Genomic DNA, 19,265 nt, shown 5'->3' with positions numbered 1-19,265 from the left:
TATGATGTTTCTTTTTCTGTGTGACTTATTTCAGTTAGAATGATCATACCTGAATCCACTCATTGTGCTGCTAAGGGCCTGATGACACAGATTTCATTGCTGAGTTATATTGCTTTGTAAGTAAATACCACAACTTCTTTATCCATTTTTCACTTTCTGCGATGTTGATCTTGTACTGTAAACGAGGTTCTTGTAAACAAAGGCGTCCCAAACTTTTGGGTGGCTGTGTCTTTTTGATTTTAATTTCCCTAAGCTATAGGACCATAAGTGGCAGTGCCCTAGCCTCCGTTGCTTTGTTTTTTAGATGTTTCAGGAAACACCATACACTTCTCCCGAGTGTCTGTTGGCAATTTACATCCCGCCCATCAGCATAACAAGGCTCCCAGTTCTCCATGGCCTGTCCTGCCTTTCTGGATTTTACACTTTTTTCAGATGGCCCTTTTGACCGGGGGGAAGTGAGACTTCATTGTAGTGCAGATTTCCTTTGCAAGCTTGCTTGGTTGGCCAAAAAGGGCGTATGCGTTTTTTCCTGAATATATTCAGGAAAAAACGCATACGCCCTTTTTGGCCAAGTGCATCATTGTGGACGTTCTGCCTCTTTTCCTATGCTTTCAATGCAATTCCAGTCTACCTCCTGAAATCGGTTTCCTGCAATTCTGCCCCGCTTTCAAGTCCTCTTGGCAGCCTTACTTCAGTCTAATTTTGGACGATAGCTGTCATTTATAACTCTGCAGGTTTGTGAATTACAGTGCCCCTGAGCTCCTTTCTTCAACTCGCTTTCTTGTGACCTGGCCGCAACACCGCAGGATGGCTTCAGGCCCTAATCTGGTTCCGGCACGGCACGCTGAGCCTTTGGTTAATTCCTCATCCTGGTGGGAAATTAGAGTTAAATTTGCCAATCCAGACACCTCCCGCTTGTCTCTCATTGGTTCTCCCTATTCCTGTACATCTTCTGCAGAAATTGCAAACTGGGCCAAACAGGAGGTTAAAGGCACTGACTCTCCAAGTCGGGAGAGTGTTAGTAAAGCGTCTGGAATGTTGCACCCGAGTACCAGGGGAGGAAAACTGAGACATATTTGAACACGTCTCCCGTTCACATGGTTGATCATACTTGGGTTCCACATGCATGTTTTAGCTGAAGGAAGAATACCTAAAACCTGGGTAGTTGAAACCCGTGTAATGGGTCCCATGCAATATGACTTCAAAGGGTGTTCATTTGCTCACCGAACCTCTCCAATCCTATCACTGCTGCGTTTATGCCCCTGTACACATGCTTGATTCTCTTTTGGAGGCATAGCAATCCATAGGTTTTAAGATACTTACTAGTCAGGTACATTCTTAGGCGTTTAATATGGGGTGTTGAGTCCATTTCGTTGAGCAAGGAGTAGCTCTTGTCTATTCCATATTTGGCTTAAGGAACTTTATCTCTGCTCATTTCAATCTCTGGTTTTATGCAGCACCCCAACTCACCTTTCCCCTTAAGCAAGCATAAGTTGGTTTTCGAAATTTGAGACCCTGTTCTGTTCTGTAATTCAGTTCCTGTGTAGCCCAGTTTACATTCCGTGTATTACTGATATCTTATGATGTTTCTTTTTCTGTGTGACTTATTTCAGTTAGAATCATCATACCTGAATCCACTCATTGTGCTGCTAAGGGCCTGATGACACAGATTTCATTGCTGAGTGATATTGCTTTTTAAGTAAATACCACAACTTCTTTATCCATTTTTCACTTTCTGCGATGTTGAACTTGTACTGTAAACGAGGTTCTTGTAAACAGAGGCGTCCCAAACTTTTGGGTGGCTGTGTCTTTTTGATTTTAATTTCCCTAAGCTATAGGACCATAAGTGGCAGTGCCCTAGCCTCTGTTGCTTTGTTTTTTAGATGTTTCAGGAAACACCATACACTTCTCCCGAGTGTCTGTTGGCAATTTAGATCCCGCCCATCAGCATAACAAGGCTCCCAGTTCTCCATGGCCTGTCCTGCCTTTCTGGATTTTACACTTTTTTCAGATGGCCCTTTTGACCGGGGGGAAGTGAGACTTCATTGTAGTGCAGATTTCCTTTGCAAGCTTGCTTGGTTGGCCAAAAAGGGCGTATGCGTTTTTTCCTGAATATATTCAGGAAAAAACGCATACGCCCTTTTTGGCCAAGTGCATCCTTGTGGACGTTCTGCCTCTTTTCCTATGCTTTCAATGCAATTCCAGTCTACCTCCTGAAATCGGTTTCCTGCAATTCTGCCCCGCTTTCAAGTCCTCTTGGCAGCCTTACTTCAGTCTATTTTTGGACGATAGCTGTCATTTATAACTCTGCAGTTTTGTGAATTACAGTGCTCTTGAACTCCTTTCTTTAACTCGCTTTCTTGTGACCTGGCCGCAACACCGCAGGATGTCTTCAGGCCCTAATCTGGTTCTGGCACGGCACGCTGAGCCTTTGGTTAATTCCTCTTCCTGTTGGGAAATTAGAGTTAAATTTGCCCATCCAGACACCTCCAGCTAGTCTCTCATTGGTTCCCGCTATTCCTGTTCATCTTCCACAGAAATTGCAAACTGGGCCAAACAGGAGGTTAAAGGGACTGACTCTCCAAGTGGGGAGAGTGTTAGTAAAGCGTCTGGAATGTTGCACCCGAGTACCAGGGTACGAAAACTGAGACATATTTGAACACGTCTCCCGATCACATGGTTGATCATACTCTAGGTTCCACATGCATGTTTTAGCTGAAGGAAGAATACCTTAAACCTGGGTAGTTGAAACCCGTGGAATGGGTACCATGCAATATGACTTCAAAGGGTCTTCATTTGCTCACAGAACCTCTCCAATCCTATCACTGCTGCGTTTATGCCCCTGTACACATGCTTGATTCTCTTTCGGAGACATAGCAATCCATAGGTTTTAAGATACTTACTAGTCAGGTACATTATTAGGCGTTTAATATGCGGTGTTGAGTCCATTTCGTTGAGCAAGGAGTAGCTCTTGTCTATTCCATATTTGGCTTAAGGAACTTTATCTGTGCTCATTTCAATCTCTGGTTTTATGCAGCACCCCAACTCACCTTTCCCCTTAAGCAAGCATAAGTTGTTTTTCTAAATTTGAGACCCTGTTCTGTTTTGTAATTCAGTTCCTCTGTAGCAAAGTTTAAATTCCATGTATTAGTGATATTTTTTGATGTTTCTTTTTCTGTGTGACTTATTTCAGTTAGAATCACCATACCCGAATCCACTCATTATGCTGCTACGGGCCTGGTGACATAGATTTCATTGCTGAGTGATATTGCTTTGTACATGAGTACCACAACTTCTTTATCCATTTTTCACTTTCTGTGATATTGAACTTGTACGGTAAACGAGGTTCTTGTAAACAGAGGTGTCCCAAACTTTGGGGTGGCTGTGTCTTTTTGATTTTAATTTCCCTAAGCTATAGGACCATAAGTGGAAGTGCCCTAGGCTCTGTTGCTTTGTTTTTTAGATGTTTCAGGAAACACCATACACTTCTCCGGAGTGGCTGTTGGCAATTTACATCCCGCCCATCAGCATAACAAGGCTCCCAGTTCTCCATGGCCTGTCCTGCCTTTCTGGATTTTACACTTTTTTCAGATGGCCCTTTTGACCGGGGGGAAGTGAGACTTCATTGTAGTGCAGATTTCCTTTGCAAGCTTGCTTGGTTGGCCAAAAAGGGCGTATGCGTTTTTTCCTGAATATATTCAGGAAAAAACGCATACGCCCTTTTTGGCCAAGTGCATCATTGTGGACGTTCTGCCTCTTTTCCTATGCTTTCAATGCAATTCCAGTCTACCTCCTGAAATTGGTTTCCTACAATTCTGGCCCACTTTCAAGTCCTCTTGGCAGCCTTACTTCAGTCTATTTTTGGACGATAGCTGTCATTTATAACTCTGCAGGTTTGTGAATTACAGTGCCCCTGAGCTCCTTTCTTCAACTCGCTTTCTTTTGAGCTGGCCGCAACACCGCAGGATGGCTTCAGGCCCTAATCTGGTTCCGGCCCGGCATGCTGAGCCTTTGGTTAATTCCTCTTCCTGTTGGGAAATGAGAGTTAAATTTGCCCGTCCAGACACCTCCAGCTAGCCTCTCATTGGTTCTCGCTATTCCTGTTCATCTTCCGCAGAAATTGCAAACTGGGCCAAACAGGAGGTTAAAGGCGCTGACTCTCCAAGTGGGGAGAGTGTTAGTAAAGCGTCTGGAATGTTGCACCCGAGTACCAGGGTACGAAAACTGAGACATATTTGAACACGTCTCCCGTTCACATGGTTGATCATACTCTAGGTTCCACATGCATGTTTTAGCTGAAGGAAGAATACCTTAAACCTGGAGAGCTGAGACCCGTGTAATGGGTACCATGCAATATGACTTCAAAGGGTCTTCATTTGCTCATCGAACCTCTCCAATCCTATCACTGCTGCGTTTATGCCCCTGTACACACGCTTGATTCTCTTTTGGAGACATAGCAATCCATAGGTTTTAAGATACTTACTAGTCAGATACATTCTTAGGCGTTTAATATGCGGTGTTGAGTCCATTTCGTTGAGCAAGGAGTAGCTCTTGTCTATTCCATATTTGACTTAAGGAACTTTATCTGTGCTCATTTCAATCTCTGGTTTTATGCAGCACCCCAACTCACCTTTCCCCTTAAGCAAGCATAAGTTGGTTTTCTAAATTTGAGACCCTGTTCTGTTTTGGAATGCAGTTCCTGTGTAGCCACGTTTACATTCCGTGTATTAGTGATATCTTATGATGTTTCTTTTTCTGTGTGACTTATTTCAGTTAGAATCATCATAGCTGAATCCACTCATTATGCTGCTACGGGCCTGATGACATAGATTTCATTGCTGAGTGATACTGCATTGTACGTAAGTACCACAAGTTCTTTATCCATTTTTCACTTTCTGTGATATTAAACTTGTACGTTAAACGAGGTTCTTGTAAACGGAGGCGTCCCAAACTTTGGGGTGGCTGTGTCTTTTTGATTTTAATTTCCCTAAGCTATAGGACCATAAGTGGAAGTGCCCTAGGCTCTGTTGCTTTGTTTTTTAGATGTTTCAGGAAACACCATACACTTCTCCTGAGTGTCTGTTGGCAATTTACATCCCGCCCATCAGCATAACAAGGCTCCCAGTTCTCCATGGCCTGTCCTGTCTTTCTGGATTTTACACTTTTTTCAGATGGCCCTTTTGACCGGGGGGAAGTGAGACTTCATTGTAGTGCAGATTTCCTTTGCAAGCTTGCTTGGTTGGCCAAAAAGGGCGTATGCGTTTTTTCCTGAATATATTCAGGAAAAAACGCATACGCCCTTTTTGGCCAAGTGCATCATTGTGGCCGTTCGGCCTCTTTTCCTATGCTTTCAATGCAATTCCAGTCTACCTCCTGAAATCGGTTTCCTGCAATTCTGCCCCGCTTTCAAGTCCTCTTGGCAGCCTTACTTCAGTCTATTTTTGGACGATAGCTGTCATTTATAACTCTGCAGGTTTGTGAATTACAGTGCCCCTGAGCTCCTTTCTTCAACTCGCTTTCTTGTGACCTGGCCGCAACACCGCAGGATGGCTTCAGGCCCTAATCTGGTTCCGGCCCGGCATGCTGAGCCTTTGGTTAATTCCTCTTCCTGGTGGGAAATGAGAGTTAAATTTGCCCGTCCAGACACCTCCAGCTAGCCTCTCATTGGTTCTCGCTATTCCTGTTCATCTTCCACAGAAATTGCAAACTGGGCCAAACAGGAGGTTAAAGGGACTGACTCTCCAAGTCGGGAGAGTGTTAGTAAAGCGTCTGGAATGTTGCACCCGAGTACCAGGGGAGGAAAACTGAGACATATTTGAACACGTGTCCCGTTCACATGGTTGATCATACTCTGGGTTCCACATGCATGTTTTAGCTGAAGGAAGAATACCTTAAACCTGGAGAGTTGAGACCCGTGTAATGGGTACCATGCAATATGACTTCAAAGGGTCTTCATTTGCTCACCGAACCTCTCCAATCCTATCACTGCTGCGTTTATGCCCCTGTACACACGCTTGATTCTCTTTTGGAGACATAGAAATCCATAGGTTTTAAGATACTTACTAGTCAGGTACATTCTTAGGCGTTTAATATGGGGTTTTGAGTCCATTTCGTTGAGCAAGGAGTAGCTCTTGTCTATTCCATATTTGGCTTAAGGAACTTTATCTGTGCTCATTTCAATCTCTGGTTTTATGCAGCACCCCAACTCACCTTTCCCCTTAAGCAAGCATAAGTTGGTTTTCGAAATTTGAGACCCTGTTCTGTTTTGGAATGCAGTTCCTGTGTAGCCAAGTTCACATTCCGTGTATTAGTGATATCTTATGATGTTTCTTTTTCTGTGTGACTTATTTCAGTTAGAATCATCATACCTGAATCCACTCATTGTGCTGCTAAGGGCCTGATGACACAGATTTCATTGCTGAGTGATATTGCTTTGTAAGTAAATACCACAACTTCTATATCCATTTTTCACTTTCTGCGATGTTGAACTTGTACTGTAAACGAGGTTCTTGTAAACAGAGCCTTTCCAAACTTTGGGGTGGCTGTGTCTTTTTCATTTTAATTTCCCTAAGCTATAGGACCATAAGTGGAAGTGCCCTAGGCTCTGTTGCTTTGTTTTTTAGATGTTTCAGGAAACACCATACACTTCTCCCCAGTGTCTTTTGGCAATTTACATCCCGCCCATCAGCATAACAAGGCTCCCAGTTCTCCATGGCCTGTCCTGCCTTTCTGGATTTTACACTTTTTTCAGATGGCCCGTTTGACCGGGGGGAAGTGAGACTTCATTGTAGTGCAGATTTCATTTGCAAGCTTGCTTGGTTGGCCAAAAAGGGCGTATGCGTTTTTTCCTGAATATATTCTGGAAAAAACGCATACGCCCTTTTTGGCCAAGTGCATCATTGTGGACGTTCTGCCTCTTTTCCTATGCTTTCAATGCAATTCCAGTCTACCTCCTGAAATCGGTTTCCTGCAATTCTGCCCCGCTTTCAAGTCCTCTTGGCAGCCTTACTTCAGTCTATTTTTGGACGATAGCTGTCATTTATAACTCTGCAGGTTTGTGAATTACAGTGCCCCTGAGCTCCTTTCTTCAACTCGCTTTCTTGTGACCTGGCCGCAACACCGCAGGATGGCTTCAGGCCCTAATCTGGTTCCGGCACGGCACACTGAGCCTTTGGTTATTTCCTCTTCCTGGTGGGAAATGAGAGTTAAATTTGCCCGTCCAGACACCTCCAGCTAGTCTCTCATTGGTTCTCGCTATTCCTGTTCATCTTTCGCAGAAATTGCAAACTGGGCCAAACAGGAGGTTAAAGGGACTGACTCTCCAAGTGGGGAGACTGTTAGTAAAGCGTCTGGAATGTTGCACCCGAGTACCAGGGGTGGAAAACTGAGACATATTTGAACACGTCTCCCGTTCACATGGTTCATCATACTCTGGGTTCCACATGCATGTTTTAGCTGAAGGAAGAATACCTTAAACCTGGAGAGTTAAGACCCGTGTAATGGGTCCCATGCAATATGACTTCAAAGGGTCTTCATTTGCTCACCGAACCTCTCCAATCCTATCACTGCTGCGTTTATGCCCCTGTACACATGCTTGATTCTCTTTTGGAGACATAGCAATCCATAGGTTTTAAGATACTTACTAGTCAGGTACATTCTTAGGCGTTTAATATGGGGTTTTGAGTCCATTTCGTTGAGCAAGGAGTAGCTCTTGTCTATTCCATATTTGGCTTAAGGAACTTTATCTGTGCTCATTTCAATCTCTGGTTTTATGCAGCACCCCAACTCACCTTTCCCCTTAAGCAAGCATAAGTTGGTTTTCTAAATTTGAGACCCTGTTCTGTTCTGTAATTCAGTTCCTGTGTAGCCAAGTTTACATTCCGTGTATTACTGATATCTTATGATGTTTCTTTTTCTGTGTGACTTATTTCAGTTAGAATCATCATACCTGAATCCACTCATTGTGATGCTAAGGGCCTGATGACATAGATTTCATTGCTGAGTGATATTGCTTTGTTAGTAAATACCACAACTTCTTTATCCATTTTTCACTTTCTGCGATGTTGAACTTGTACTGTAAACGAGGTTCTTGTAAACAGAGGCGTCCCAAACATTTGGGTGGCTGTGTCTTTTTGATTTTAATTTCCCTAAGCTATAGGACCATAAGTGGAAGTGCCCTAGGCTCTGTTGCTTTGTTTTTTAGATGTTTCAGGAAACACCATACACTTCTCCCCAGTGTCTGTTGGCAATTTACATCCCGCCCATCAGCATAACAAGGCTCCCAGTTCTCCATGGCCTGTCCTGCCTTTCTGGATTTTACACTATTTTCAGATGGCCCTTTTGACCGGGGGGAAGTGAGACTTCATTGTAGTGCAGATTTCCTTTGCAAGCTTGCTTGGTTGGCCAAAAAGGGCGTATGCGTTTTTTCCTGAATATATTCAGGTAAAAACGCATACGCCCTTTTTGGCCAAGTGCATCATTGTGGACGTTCTGCCTCTTTTCCTATGCTTTCAATGCAATTCCAGTCTACCTCCTGAAATCGGTTTCCTGCAATTCTGCCCCGCTTTCAAGTCCTCTTGGCAGCCTTACTTCAGTCTATTTTTGGACGATAGCTGTCATTTATAACTCTGCAGGTTTGTGAATTACAGTGCCCCTGAGCTCCTTTCTTCAACTCGGTTTCTTTTGGGCTGGCCGCAACACCGCAGGATGGCTTCAGGCCCTAATCTGGTTCCGGCCCGGCATGCTGAGCCTTTGGTTAATTCCTCTTCCTGGTGGGAAATGAGAGTTAAATTTGCCCGTCCAGACACCTCCAGCTAGCCTCTCATTGGTTCTCGCTATTCCTGTTCATCTTCTGCAGAAATTGCAAACTGGGCCAAACAGGAGGTTAAAGGGACTGACTCTCCAAGTGGGGAGAGTGTTAGTAAAGCGTCTGGAATGTTGCACCCGAGTACCAGGGGAGGAAAACTGAGACATATTTGAACACGTCTCCCGATCACATGGTTGATCATACTCTAGGTTCCACATGCATGTTTTAGCTGAAGGAAGAATACCTTAAACCTGGGTAGTTGAAACCCGTGGAATGGGTACCATGCAATATGACTTCAAAGGGTCTTCATTTGCTCACCGAACCTCTCCAATCCTATCACTGCTGCGTTTATGCCCCTGTACACATGCTTGATTCTCTTTCGGAGACATAGCAATCCATAGGTTTTAAGATACTTACAAGTCAGGTACATTCTTAGGCGTTTAATATGCGGTGTTGAGTCCATTTCGTTGAGCAAGGAGTAGCTCTTGTCTATTCCATATTTGGCTTAAGGAACTTTATCTGTGCTCATTTCAATCTCTGGTTTTATGCAGCACCCCAACTCACCTTTCCCCTTAAGCAAGCATAAGTTGGTTTTCGAAATTTGAGACCCTGTTCTGTTCTGTAATTCAGTTCCTGTGTAGCCAAGTTTCCATTCCGTGTATTACTGATATCTTATGATGTTTCTTTTTCTGTGTGACTTATTTCAGTTAGAATCATCATACCTGAATCCACTCATTGTGCTGCTAATGGCCTGATGACATAGATTTCATTGCTGAGTGATATTGCTTTGTAAGTGAATACCACAACTTCTTTATCCATTTTTCACTTTCTGCGATGTTGAACTTGTACTGTAAACGAGGTTCTTGTAAACAGAGCCGTTCCAAACTTTGGGGTGGCTGTGTCTTTTTGATTTTAATTTCCCTAAGCTATAGGACCATAAGTGGAAGTGCCCTAGGCTCTGTTGCTTTTTTTTTTAGATGTTTCAGGAAACACCATACACTTCTCCCAAGTGTCTGTTGGCAATTTACATCCCGCCCATCAGCATAACAAGGCTCCCAGTTCTCAATGGCCTGTTGCCTTTCTCGATTTTACACTTTTTTCAGATGGCCCTTTTGACCGGGGGGAAGTGAGACTTCATTGTAGTGCAGATTTCCTTTGCAAGCTTGCTTGGTTGGCCAAAAAGGGCGTATGCGTTTTTTCCTGAATATATTCAGGAAAAAACGCATACGCCCTTTTTGGCCAAGTGCATCATTGTGGACGTTCTGCCTCTTTTCCTATGCTTTCAATGCAATTCCTGTCTACCTCCTGAAATCGGTTTCCTGCAATTCTGCCCCGCTTTCAAGTCCTCTTGGCAGCCTTACTTCAGTCTAGTTTTGGACGATAGCTGTCATTTATAACTCTGCAGGTTTGTGAATTACAGTGCCCCTGAGCTCCTTTCTTCAACTCGCTTTCTTGTGACCTGGCCGCAACACCGCAGGATGGCTTCAGGCCCTAATCTGGTTCCGGCCCGGCATGCTGAGCCTTTGGTTAATTCCTCTTCCTGGTGGGAAATGAGAGTTAAATTTGCCCGTTCAGACACCTCCAGCTAGTCTCTCATTGGTTCTCGCTATTCCTGTTCATCTTCCGCAGAAATTGCAAACTGGGCCAAACAGGAGGTTAAAGGGACTGACTCTCCAAGTGGGGAGAGTGTTAGTAAAGCGTCTGGAATGTTGCACCCGAGTACCAGGGGAGGAAAACTGAGACATATTTGAACACGTGTCCCGATCACATGGTTGATCATACTCTAGGTTCCACATGCATGTTTTAGCTGAAGGAAGAATACCTTAAACCTGGGTAGTTGAAACCCGTGGAATGGGTACCATGCAATATGACTTCAAAGGGTGTTCATTTGCTCACCGAACCTCTCCAATCCTATCACTGCTGCGTTTATGCCCCTGTACACACGCTTGATTCTCTTTTGGAGACATAGAAATCCATAGGTTTTAAGATACTTACTAGTCAGGTACATTCTTAGGCGTTTAATATGGGGTTTTGAGTCCATTTCGTTGAGCAAGGAGTAGCTCTTGTCTATTCCATATTTGGCTTAAGGAACTTTATCTGTGCTCATTTCAATCTCTGGTTTTATGCAGCACCCCAACTCACCTTTCCCCTTAAGCAAGCATAAGTTGGTTTTCGAAATTTGAGACCCTGTTCTGTTTTGGAATGCAGTTCCTGTGTAGCCAAGTTTACATTCCGTGTATTAGTGATATCTTATGATGTTTCTTTTTCTGTGTGACTTATTTCAGTTAGAATCATCATACCTGAATCCACTCATTGTGCTGCTAAGGGCCTGATGACACAGATTTCATTGCTGAGTGATATTGCTTTGTAAGTAAATACCACAACTTCTATATCCATTTTTCACTTTCTGCGATGTTGAACTTGTACTGTAAACGAGGTTCTTGTAAACAGAGCCTTTCCAAACTTTGGGGTGGCTGTGTCTTTTTCATTTTAATTTCCCTAAGCTATAGGACCATAAGTGGAAGTGCCCTAGGCTCTGTTGCTTTGTTTTTTAGATGTTTCAGGAAACACCATACACTTCTCCCCAGTGTCTTTTGGCAATTTACATCCCGCCCATCAGCATAACAAGGCTCCCAGTTCTCCATGGCCTGTCCTGCCTTTCTGGATTTTACACTTTTTTCAGATGGCCCGTTTGACCGGGGGGAAGTGAGACTTCATTGTAGTGCAGATGTCATTTGCAAGCTTGCTTGGTTGGCCAAAAAGGGCGTATGCGTTTTTTCCTGAATATATTCTGGAAAAAACGCATACGCCCTTTTTGGCCAAGTGCATCATTGTGGACGTTCTGCCTCTTTTCCTATGCTTTCAATGCAATTCCAGTCTACCTCCTGAAATCGGTTTCCTGCAATTCTGCCCCGCTTTCAAGTCCTCTTGGCAGCCTTACTTCAGTCTATTTTTGGACGATAGCTGTCATTTATAACTCTGCAGGTTTGTGAATTACAGTGCCCCTGAGCTCCTTTCTTCAACTCGCTTTCTTGTGACCTGGCCGCAACACCGCAGGATGGCTTCAGGCCCTAATCTGGTTCCGGCACGGCACACTGAGCCTTTGGTTATTTCCTCTTCCTGGTGGGAAATGAGAGTTAAATTTGCCCGTCCAGACACCTCCAGCTAGTCTCTCATTGGTTCTCGCTATTCCTGTTCATCTTCCGCAGAAATTGCAAACTGGGCCAAACAGGAGGTTAAAGGGACTGACTCTCCAAGTGGGGAGACTGTTAGTAAAGCGTCTGGAATGTTGCACCCGAGTACCAGGGGTGGAAAACTGAGACATATTTGAACACGTCTCCCGTTCACATGGTTGATCATACTCTGGGTTCCACATGCATGTTTTAGCTGAAGGAAGAATACCTTAAACCTGGAGAGTTAAGACCCGTGTAATGGGTCCCATGCAATATGACTTCAAAGGGTCTTCATTTGCTCACCGAACCTCTCCAATCCTATCACTGCTGCGTTTATGCCCCTGTACACATGCTTGATTCTCTTTTGGAGACATAGCAATCCATAGGTTTTAAGATACTTACTAGTCAGGTACATTCTTAGGCGTTTAATATGGGGTTTTGAGTCCATTTCGTTGAGCAAGGAGTAGCTCTTGTCTATTCCATATTTGGCTTAAGGAACTTTATCTGTGCTCATTTCAATCTCTGGTTTTATGCAGCACCCCAACTCACCTTTCCCCTTAAGCAAGCATAAGTTGGTTTTCTAAATTTGAGACCCTGTTCTGTTCTGTAATTCAGTTCCTGTGTAGCCAAGTTTACATTCCGTGTATTACTGATATCTTATGATGTTTCTTTTTCTGTGTGACTTATTTCAGTTAGAATCATCATACCTGAATCCACTCATTGTGATGCTAAGGGCCTGATGACACAGATTTCATTGCTGAGTGATATTGCTTTGTTAGTAAATACCACAACTTCTTTATCCATTTTTCACTTTCTGCGATGTTGAACTTGTACTGTAAACGAGGTTCTTGTAAACAGAGGCGTCCCAAACATTGGGGTGGCTGTGTCTTTTTGATTTTAATTTCCCTAAGCTATAGGACCATAAGTGGAAGTGCCCTAGGCTCTGTTGCTTTGTTTTTTAGATGTTTCAGGAAACACCATACACTTCTCCCCAGTGTCTGTTGGCAATTTACATCCCGCCCATCAGCATAACAAGGCTCCCAGTTCTCCATGGCCTGTCCTGCCTTTCTGGATTTTACACTTTTTTCAGATGGCCCTTTTGACCGGGGGGAAGTGAGACTTCATTGTAGTGCAGATTTCCTTTGCAAGCTTGCTTGGTTGGCCAAAAAGGGCGTATGCGTTTTTTCCTGAATATATTCAGGTAAAAACGCATACGCCCTTTTTGGCCAAGTGCATCATTGTGGACGTTCTGCCTCTTTTCCTATGCTTTCAATGCAATTCCAGTCTACCTCCTGAAATCGGTTTCCTGCAATTCTGCCCCGCTTTCAAGTCCTCTTGGCAGCCTTACTTCAGTCTATTTTTGGACGATAGCTGTCATTTATAACTCTGCAGGTTTGTGAATTACAGTGCCCCTGAGCTCCTTTCTTCAACTCGGTTTCTTTTGGGCTGGCCGCAACACCGCAGGATGGCTTCAGGCCCTAATCTGGTTCCGGCCCGGCATGCTGAGCCTTTGGTTAATTCCTCTTCCTGGTGGGAAATGAGAGTTAAATTTGCCCGTCCAGACACCTCCAGCTAGCCTCTCATTGGTTCTCGCTATTCCTGTTCATCTTCCGCAGAAATTGCAAACTGGGCCAAACAGGAGGTTAAAGGTGCTGACTTTCCAAGTGGGGAGAGTGTCAGTAAAGCGTCTGGAATGTTGCACCCGAGTACCAGGGGAGGAAAACTGAGACATATTTGAACACGTCTCCCGATCACATGGTTGATCATACTCTAGGTTCCACATGCATGTTTTAGCTGAAGGAAGAATACCTTAAACCTGGGTAGTTGAAACCCGTGGAATGGGTACCATGCAATATGACTTCAAAGGGTCTTCATTTGCTCACCGAACCTCTCCAATCCTATCACTGCTGCGTTTATGCCCCTGTACACATGCTTGATTCTCTTTCGGAGACATAGCAATCCATAGGTTTTAAGATACTTACTAGTCAGGTACATTCTTAGGCGTTTAATATGGGGTGTTGAGTCCATTTCGTTGAGCAAGGAGTAGCTCTTGTCTATTCCATATTTGGCTTAAGGAACTTTATCTGTGCTCATTTCAATCTCTGGTTTTATGCAGCACCCCAACTCACCTTTCCCCTTAAGCAAGCATAAGTTGGTTTTCGAAATTTGAGACCCTGTTCTGTTCTGTAATTCAGTTCCTGTGTAGCCAAGTTTACATTCCGTGTATTACTGATATCTTATGATGTTTCTTTTTCTGTGTGACTTATTTCAGTTAGAATCATCATACCTGAATCCACTCATTGTGCTGCTAAGGGCCTGATGACACAGATTTCATTGCTGAGTGATATTGCTTTGTAAGTAAATACCACAACTTCTTTATCCATTTTTCAATTTCTGCGATGTTGAACTTGTACTGTAAACGAGGTTCTTGTAAACAGAGGCGTCCCAAACTTTGGGTTGGCTGTGTCTTTTTGATTTTAATTTCCCTAAGCTATAGGACCATAAGTGGCAGTGCCCTAGGCTCTATTGCTTTGTTTTTTAGTTGTTTCAGGAAACACCATACACTTCTCCTGAGTGTCTGTTGGTAATTTACATCCCGCCCATCAGCATAACAAGGCTCCCAGTTCTCCATGGCCTGTCCTGCCTTTCTGGATTTTACACTTTTTTCAGATGGCCCTTTTGACCAGGGGGAAGTGAGACTTCATTGTAGTGCAGATTTCCTTTGCAAGCTTGCTTGGTTGGCCAAAAAGGGCGTATGCGTTTTTTCCTGAATATATTCAGGAAAAAACGCATACGCCCTTTTTGGCCAAGTGCATCATTGTGGACGTTCTGCCTCTTTTCCTATGCTTTCAATGCAATTCCAGTCTACCTCCTGAAATCGGTTTCCTGCAATTCTGCCCCGCTTTCAAGTCCTCTTGGCAGCCTTACTTCAGTCTATTTTTGGACGATAGCTGTCATTTATAACTCTGCAGGTTTGTGAATTACAGTGCTCCTGAGCTCCTTTCTTTAACTCGCTTTCTTGTGACCTGGCCGCAACACCGCAGGATGTCTTCAGGCCCTAATCTGGTTCTGGCACGGCACGCTGAGCCTTTGGTTAATTCCTCTTCCTGGTGGGAAATGAGAGTTAAATTTGCCCATCCAGACACCTCCAGCTAGTCTCTCATTGGTTCCCGCTATTCCTGTTAATCTTCCACAGAAATTGCAAACTGGGCCAAACAGGAGGTTAAAGGTACTGACTCTCCAAGTGGGGAGAGTGTTAGTAAAGCGTCTGGAATGTTGCACCCGAGTACCAGGGTACGAAAACTGAGACATATTTGAACACGTCTCCCGATCACATGGTTGATCATACTCTAGGTTCCACATGCATGTTTTAGCTGAAGGAAGAATACCTTAAACCTGGGTAGTTGAAACCCGTGGAATGGGTACCATGCAATATGACTTCAAAGGGTCTTCATTTGCTCACAGAACCTCTCCAATCCTATCACTGCTGCGTTTATGCCCCTGTACACATGCTTGATTCTCTTTCGGAGACATAGCAATCCATAGGTTTTAAGAAACTTACTAGTCAGGTACATTATTAGGCGTTTAATATGCGGTGTTGAGTCCATTTCGTTGAGCAAGGAGTAGCTCTTGTCTATTCCATATTTGGCTTAAGGAACTTTATGTGTGCTCATTTCAATCTCTGGTTTTATGCAGCACCCCAACTCACCTTTCCCCTTAAGCAAGCATAAGTTGGTTTTCGAAATTTGAGACCCTGTTCTGTTCTGTAATTCAGTTCCTGTGTAGCCAAGTTTACATTCCGTGTATTACTGGTATCTTATGATGTTTCTTTTTCTGTGTGACTTATTTCAGTTAGAATCACCATACCCGAATCCACTCATTATGCTGCTATGGGCCTGGTGACATAGATTTCATTGCTGAGTGATATTGCTTTGTACATGAGTACCACAACTTCTTTATCCATTTTTCACTTTCTGTGATATTGAACTTGTACGGTAAACGAGGTTCTTGTAAACAGAGGCGTCCCAAACTTTGGGGTGGCTGTGTCTTTTTGATTTTAATTTCCCTAAGCTATAGGACCATAAGTGGTAGTGCCCTAGGCTCTGTTGCTTTGTTTTTTAGTTGTTTCAGGAAACACCATACACTTCTCCGGAGTGTCTGTTGGCAATTTACATCCCGCCCATCAGCATAACAAGGCTCCCAGTTCTCCATGTCCTGTCCTGCCTTTCTGCATTTACACTTTTTTCAGATGGCCCTTTTGACCGGGGGGAAGTGAGACTTCATTGTAGTGCAGATTTCCTTTGCAAGCTTGCTTGGTTGGCCAAAAAGGGCGTATGCGTTTTTTCCTGAATATATTCAGGAAAAAACGCATACGCCCTTTTTGGCCAAGTGCATCATTGTGGACGTTCTGCCTCTTTTCCTATGCTTTCAATGCAATTCCAGTCTACCTCCTGAAATCGGTTTCCTGCAATTCTGCCCCGCTTTCAAGTCCTCTTGGCAGCCTTACTTCAGTCTAGTTTTGGACGATAGCTGTCATTTATAACTCTGCAGGTTTGTGAATTACAGTGCCCCTGAGCTCCTTTCTTCAACTCGCTTTCTTGTGACCTGGCCGCAACACCGCAGGATGGCTTCAGGCCCTAATCTGGTTCCGGCACGGCACACTGAGCCTTTGGTTATTTCCTCTTCCTGGTGGGAAATGAGAGTTAAATTTGCCCGTCCAGACACCTCCAGCTAGCCTCTCATTGGTTCTCGCTATTCCTGTTCATCTTCCGCAGAAATTGCAAACTGGGCCAAACAGGAGGTTAAAGGTGCTGACTTTCCAAGTGGGGAGAGTGTCAGTAAAGCGTCTGGAATGTTGCACCCGAGTACCAGGGGAGGAAAACTGAGACATATTTGAACACGTCTCCCGATCACATGGTTGATCATACTCTAGGTTCCACATGCATGTTTTAGCTGAAGGAAGAATACCTTAAACCTGGGTAGTTGAAACCCGTGGAATGGGTACCATGCAATATGACTTCAAAGGGTCTTCATTTGCTCACCGAACCTCTCCAATCCTATCACTGCTGCGTTTATGCCCCTGTACACATGCTTGATTCTCTTTCGGAGACATAGCAATCCATAGGTTTTAAGATACTTACTAGTCAGGTACATTCTTAGGCGTTTAATATGGGGTGTTGAGTCCATTTCGTTGAGCAAGGAGTAGCTCTTGTCTATTCCATATTTGGCTTAAGGAACTTTATCTGTGCTCATTTCAATCTCTGGTTTTATGCAGCACCCCAACTCACCTTTCCCCTTAAGCAAGCATAAGTTGGTTTTCGAAATTTGAGACCCTGTTCTGTTCTGTAATTCAGTTCCTGTGTAGCCAAGTTTACATTCCGTGTATTACTGATATCTTATGATGTTTCTTTTTCTGTGTGACTTATTTCAGTTAGAATCATCATACCTGAATCCACTCATTGTGCTGCTAAGGGCCTGATGACATAGATTTCATTGCTGAGTGATATTGCTTTGTAAGTGAATACCACAACTTCTTTATCCATTTTTCACTTTCTGCGATGTTGAACTTGTACTTTAAACGAGGTTCTTGTAAACAGAGCTGTTCCAAACTTTGGGGTGGCTGTGTCTTTTTGATTTTAATTTCCCTAAGCTATAGGACCATAAGTGGAAGTGCCCTAGGCTCTGTTGCTTTGTTTTTTAGATGTTTCAGGAAACACCATACACTTCTCCCAAGTGTCTGTTGGCAATTTACATCCCGCCCATCAGCATAACAAGGCTCCCAGTTCTCAATGGCCTGTTGCCTTTCTGGATTTTACACTTTTTTCAGATGGCCCTTTTGACCGGGGGGAAGTGAGACTTCATTGTAGTGCAGATTTCCTTTGCAAGCTTGCTTGGTTGGCCAAAAAGTGCGTATGCGTTTTTTCCTGAATATATTCAGGAAAAAACGCATACGCCCTTTTTGGCCAAGTGCATCATTGTGGACGTTCTGCCTCTTTTCCTATGCTTTCAATGCAATTCCAGTCTACCTCCTGAAATCGGTTTCCTGCAATTCTGCCCCGCTTTCAAGTCCTCTTGGCAGCCTTACTTCAGTCTATTTTTGGACGATAGCTGTCATTTATAACTCTGCAGGTTTGTGAATTACAGTGCCCCTGAGCTCCTTTCTTCAACTCGCTTTCTTGTGAGCTGGCCGCAACACCGCAGGATGGCTTCAGGCCCTAATCTGGTTCCGGCCCGGCATGCTGAGCCTTTGGTTAATTCCTCTTCCTGGTTGGAAATGAGAGTTAAATTTGCCCGTCCAGACACCTCCAGCTAGCCTCTCATTGGTTCTCGCTATTCCTGTTCATCTTCCGCAGAAATTGCAAACTGGGCCAAACAGGAGGTTAAAGGGACTGACTGTCCAAGTGGGGAGAGTGTTAGTAAAGCGTCTGGAATGTTGCACCCGAGTACCAGGGAAGGAAAACTGAGACATATTTGAACACGTCTCCCGTTCACATGGTTGATCATACTTGGGTTCCACATGCATGTTTTAGCTGAAGGAAGAATACCTAAAACCTGGGTAGTTGAAACCCGTGGAATGGGTACCATGCAATATGACTTCAAAGGGTCTTCATTTGCTCACCGAACCTCTCCAATCCTATCACTGCTTCGTTTATGCTTCTGTACACATGCTTGATTCTCTTTCAGAGACATAGCAATCCATAGGTTTTAAGATACTTACTAGTCAGGTACATTCTTAGGCGTTTAATATGCGGTGTTGAGTCCATTTCGTTGAGCAAGGAGTAGCTCTTGTCTATTCCATATTTGGCTTAAGGAACTTTATCTGTGCTCATTTCAATCTCTGGTTTTATGCAGCACCCCAACTCACCTTTCCCCTTAAGCAAGCATAAGTTGGTTTTCTAAATTTGAGACCCTGTTCTGTTCTGTAATTCAGTTCCTGTGTAGCCAAGTTTCCATTCCGTGTATTACTGATATCTTATGATGTTTCTTTTTCTGTGTGACTTATTTCAGTTATAATCATCATACCCGAATCCACTCATTATGCTGCTATGGGCCTGGTGACATAGATTTCATTGCTGAGTGATATTGCTTTGTACATGAGTACCACAAGTTCTTTATCCATTTTTCACTTTCTGTGATATTGAACTTGTACGGTAAACGAGGTTCTTGTAAACAGAGGCGTCCCAAACTTTGGGGTGGCTGTGTCTTTTTGATTTTAATTTCCCTAAGCTATAGGACCATAAGTGGAAGTGCCCTAGGCTCTGTTGCTTTGTTTTTTAGATGTTTCA

General features: G+C 43.8%; 1 long non-coding RNA gene across 32 annotated transcripts in view; it reads left to right on the top strand.

The window, feature by feature from the left end:
- The window catches only part of LOC307186525, a 2,785,769-nt gene that overhangs the window by 1,225,461 nt on the left and 1,541,043 nt on the right, over window positions 1–19,265 (top strand). For 26 of the 32 annotated variants that reach the window (XR_013828351.1, XR_013828352.1, XR_013828362.1 and 23 more), the window contains 3 exons: window positions 1,614–1,699; window positions 7,938–8,015; window positions 12,672–12,753. This is a non-coding gene — a long non-coding RNA (uncharacterized lncRNA). Of the gene's footprint in view, window positions 1–53; window positions 117–1,613; window positions 1,700–7,933; window positions 8,016–9,513; window positions 9,596–12,671; window positions 12,754–19,265 lie in introns of those variants that run through there. The other 6 variants (XR_013828358.1, XR_013828369.1, XR_013828371.1 and 3 more) reach the window with 6 other exon arrangements.

Source organism: Stenella coeruleoalba (assembly GCF_951394435.1).
Source record: "Stenella coeruleoalba genome assembly, chromosome: 1".
In the NCBI taxonomy this organism is placed as follows: Eukaryota; Metazoa; Chordata; class Mammalia; order Artiodactyla; family Delphinidae; genus Stenella; species Stenella coeruleoalba.
Note: the sequence above shows the minus strand (reverse complement) of the source record. Positions and strands in the feature narration are given on the sequence as shown.